The sequence below is a fragment of the Triticum dicoccoides genome, chromosome 3B, assembly GCF_002162155.2.
Source record: "Triticum dicoccoides isolate Atlit2015 ecotype Zavitan chromosome 3B, WEW_v2.0, whole genome shotgun sequence".
NCBI classification, from domain to species: Eukaryota; Viridiplantae; Streptophyta; class Magnoliopsida; order Poales; family Poaceae; genus Triticum; species Triticum dicoccoides.
This window is the reverse complement of record NC_041385.1, coordinates 686,630,760-686,635,943: the sequence shown is the minus strand read 5'-3', so window position 1 is coordinate 686,635,943 and position 5,184 is coordinate 686,630,760.

Here is a 5,184-nt window from a genome sequence, read left to right as displayed (position 1 = left end):
AAGCAATCCCAATAACCCAGTGTTTGGTCAGCCGATGGTGTATGTGGAGTTTATTTCAGTCACTAATGTTGCCGGATGCAGTGGCAGGGGCGGTGAGGTCGAGTTGGCCATCACATCAGCCCCTAGCATCGGCCCATCGGAACCGACGGGCGACCAGCCTGTGTATGACACAAGATATTGGTCTGCGGCCGTTGACATGAGTGAACACGTGGAGGGATTGCCAGAGGCGATACCTGATGACCATCACTCTTCCGCGTCTTCCGAGTCAAGCGAAGAAGAAGATGTTCCTCCCCATAGGGCGGTCGCGGCGTCACTGCAACCTGGGTTTTTACAGGATATGAGCATCACAAATGAATTTCACTCTGTTTCTAGCCTAGAAGCAGGGAGCTTGGAGGTTAGGCAGGTTTTCCCAGACAAGAAGTCTGCTTACCAGGCAATTAATGGGTATGCAATCGCCCTCCACCGCCAGCATAAAGTGAAGCAGTCTGATAAAAAAGAGTTGAAGGTCATATGCATCCACACCGCGGAAGGTTGCCGCGGAAGAGTTCTCACTAGACTGAAGCCTGGGGTATGTCAGTCATGGCATATCACAACAATAGTGCAGCATAGCTGTGAGCAAACTGGGATTCTTTCAAATCACCGCAATGTGACGGCAAGATATGTGGCACAGGTGATGGAAACGATTGTGCAGGGAAGTCTCAACATTAGTGTTAGGGCTTTGCAAAAAGATGCAGAAGATCAAATTGGCTTCCCTGTCAGCTACAACAAGGCTAGGCGTGCGAAGGAAAATATATTCCAGAACTTGTATGGAACCTATGAGGAGGCCTATTCTTATGCCCCCAGAATGCTTCATCAGATAGCAAGTGCTACTAGGGGGACTCAAGTTTGATGGAGAGAACGTACAAACCCAAAGAACCCGGGTGAGCTAATTCTGGACCGCTTATTTTGGGCATTCGCCCAGACTATACAAGCCTTCAGGCACTGTCGCCCGGTGTTATCAGTTGATGGTACCTTTCTCACTGGAAAGTACAAGGGCACACTATTGGTAGCGATTGCAGTAGATGCAAATAATCAGCTTCTTCCTATTGCATACGCACTGGTCGAGAGCGAGAACAAAGATAGCTGGTTGTGGTTCCTGAGCTGCGTGAAGATGGGTGTCGTGAAAGAGCGTTTAGGTGTTTGCATCATCTCTGATCACAACACATGATTATTAAGTGCTCTCGACATAATTAAGGAGTCGTCAGAAGAGTGGGGGTGGCCGGATCTAGAGGGAAGGTGGTGCATGCGGCATTTGGCAGCAAACTTTTACTCCAAATTCAAGAATAAGGATTGGTTCAAGTTATTCAAGAGGATGTGCATGCAGAAAACTCAAGCCAAAATGAATGCCATCTGGGCAGGTATCAATGGTGAGATCGAGCGCGCAGCCTTGCCGCAGAGAGAAGACCGGAGGGGTCGAAGGATGGCCATAAATTTGAGCCAGTGGATCGGCGAGAATTGCCCTGATTTGTACAAGTGGGCGCAGGCTCACGACACCGGGGCTCGGTATGGAATAATGACTAGCAACATGTCAGAGGTGTATAATGGTGTTCTTAAAGGGGTGAGACCCTGCCTATCACATCCCTAATTGAAGAAACTTGGAACCGGACCCTGTCATACTTTGTAGATAGGGTTACCGTGGCTAAAGCACAAGTTGAACTGAACAAGCCATGGTCCGAGAAGATGCAAAGACATCTGGACGAGAAAGCAAAGAAGTCCCAAAGCCATGGCTGTAGGAAAGCTGACGCACTTAGGAATAAGTGGGAGGTCAAAATGTGCGAGCCAAGTACGTTAAGAGTCACCACAGAGGATCAAAAAGCAAGCTGTCACCCTCGGCCCAACGCCCTGTGAGTGCACGTGTAACTAGCCCAAGCTTGAGGGCTACCCTTGTAGTCATGTGCTCCGAGCGGCTGCAGATCAAAAAATCAGTGTTAGGCCATACATATCGCCGTACTTCAACATGTACAATCTGTACAACACTTGGAACGGTGAGTTCCAGGCCTGGGGCATTGATATGAACTACAAAATGTTGTGGCCAAATGGGCCGAAATGGGTACCGAGCGCCGACTTGATGAGAACCGCCAAGGGACGACGTCAGTCTAGGCGTCATCGCAATGACATGGACCATAGCCAGATGGGAGAACCAAGGCGATGCCGCATTTGTAGGTGTCATGGACATTCACGTAGGGAAGCCCGTATCGAGCGAACAACACCGCATGATGTTGATTTATCTGTACTCGCTATGTCTACTTATATTTGTATCATACTTTTATTAATTTAAATTGAATTTGTTTTTATTATTGAATCTCTTTGTGTTATTGTATTTATATTTATTTTAAATTGAATCTCTTCGTATTATTGTACCCGTGATGTTAACTTCAGCTAATTAATGTAAATTATATCTCTTTGTATTATTGAATCTCTTTGTGTTATTGTAATTATATTTATTGTACATTGAATCTCTTTGTATTTTTTTTCTATGTTTGTGTGCAAGTTATGGCTGAAGTGCCGCGGCTTTTGGAGGGGCCCCATGACGCAGGCCACCGTTGCCACCTATTTTTGAACCCAAATAAAGAACATGATTATCGGAGTTTCAGACTTCGAACCATAAAGAAAACCTGGCCAATACACAATTATTCCATTACTCACCTTGACGCTTATGGACTACATGCTTTTGCTAGGCTCACATCAAGCGAAGACCCAGCCCAGTTACGTTCAGACCCATCCCTTTTGACATCCCCCGTTGACCGGTGGAGACCTGAAACCCACACCTTTCACTTTCGTTTTGGGGAGCTTGCACCTACACTGAAATACGTTTCTGTGATCCTTGCTCTACCAATTAGAGGTGAGCCGTTAGTCTCTCCACGAGTGTCTAAATCTTGGGCACAAAATATATCAGACCGCTTGGGATGACAATGCCAGAATCACAACGTACTGGTGGCCCTCGTGGCATCCCACTCCCCTGGCTTCATGATAACTTTCGTAATTTTTCTACCTTCGCTGATTCTGAGACGAGGAAAAGACATCTGTTTGCGTATTTGTTGTGGCTCCTCGGGGTTATGTTTCCAAATTCACACGGGGACGTACTTCTCCCTGGTCTAATCTACATTGTGGAGAAGGTGGTAGATGAACCTTTACCCGAGCAGCCAAAATACAGCTTTGGTTCTGCCATTCTATCTCATACATATAGAGGCTTGTGTGATGCCACACAAAAAACTTCCTTCGCAAAAAAAGCCCCGTTACTTTGTGTCCCCTACGAGTTTCTACAGTTGTGGTCCTGGGAATACCTCCCTGTAGGACGACCTCGTATAATAAATCCCATACACCCATACGACTATAGCGAGGGCAGTTGTGTAACTATGGCCAGCAGGTGGACAAAGCCATGGAAACATTGGTCTCCAAGTATTGCGAAAAATTGTTACCCTATATACCACCAGCAGTTTGAGGCACTTGATGAGTCTTTAGTCACATGGAACCCATGGACTCAGGAGCATGTACAGATGGTCTTTGATAAATGACCCATCACAGCAGACATGTTGACCGATAGTGCATTCTGGCTGACTCGCTGCTACTTATTATTCCTGTGGTGTGTTGAGCCTTACAACCAAGAGCGTGTCATGAGACAGTTCGGTCTGTATCAGGAGATTCCACCACCTTTTCCAAGATGTACCGACGAGGAAACCCATAAGTAAGATGTGACCTCCCTAAATAGTTAGTGTCCTTTTTAATTTACTAAACTCACACTTTGTTACATAATTTGCAGGCTAACCAATATGGGCCACGGTTGGAGTCTTTACGATTGGAGGGAACGCAACATTCAATGGGTACATAAGTGGGAAAAGAAGCGCTAGCAGATATAGTGTATCAACTTAGGTACATTTTATTTACATTATTTTATTACGATGACCATACGATGCGTGAAGATGCTTTGCTTTCATCACAACGGTTGATGTTATTATATAATTTTGCAGACCGTACGATGGAAGTATAGCTCAAGCGTACAAGCAGTGGTACTGCATCAGCACGCGTACAAGCCTGGCCGGTCAACCAGCTACGATACCAACAAATCTCACGCACGAGGAGCAGATGCATAGACCTGTTAAGCTGCATGCAACTTACTATCATGATGGGCTGGTGATCACTAGTAATTTTTTCAGGTCCATCATTTCATAATCATTTCAACCAAATAACAACCAAATATTTTTCCAGCTTCAAACTGCCAATGACATAGGGCAGATGGCGACGGAAAGCATGCCGCCCAGGGGACAAGCTGTCAAGTCATTCAATAAACGTTTTAAAGAATACGTGCTAACAAAGTTGAGATGTGGTAGAGGCGACGACGTTGTCACTGGAGCGTACAACATGCCAGTACCGAGGTCAGCCAGATCGAGTGCGGCGCCGTCGTCTAGACCGAGCGAGGCACGTACAAGCCATGGGCAGTGGGGGGAGGGTCCGAGTACTACAACGGCATTGCCACGACATGACTCATCTCTGCCACTACATCGCTCTTCTTCGGTGCTGCTTCGTCAGGGGCAAACATCGCAGGACCATGGCATGGGCTTGGATTCGATGCCCGAGCTGTATCTTTCCCCAAACCCATATGCATACACAGGATATGGCGCATACACTCAAGATGAGGGATCTCAGCCGTATCTCTCCGCGCGAGGGATCTCCATGCCCGAGGAGACTCGTGTCCCAGATTTAAACCAGTACCAGGTAGAATGTCCAGACAGTACAGGCGAGGGATCTGATCAGGTAGTCATGTTTACATTTTAATGCATTTACAGGCGAGTTTTCATTTATAATGTTTCTATGTGCAGGGCATACCTGATGTAAATTGAAACAATGAGTACACGCAACCTGGCGACAATGTTAACGCAATAGATACGGATTTCTTTAGAGAGGACGTTATTGGCCCATCTTTTATCCCCGAGGAGTCACAACAACCATACGCCTACAATTACGCATTAGGTTCGCAACAAGGATTACAGACTCCACCACCTATGCAGGAGTCGCAGACACAGGAGGACCAACTGGAGTACGGTCGCGGTCTTCGTGTAACTTGACCACCTAAACGCTTGGAGCTTTCCGGTCCGAAGGGAAGGCCAGGTGGCCGTCGTCGACTACAATGATTCATCTATCTACGTG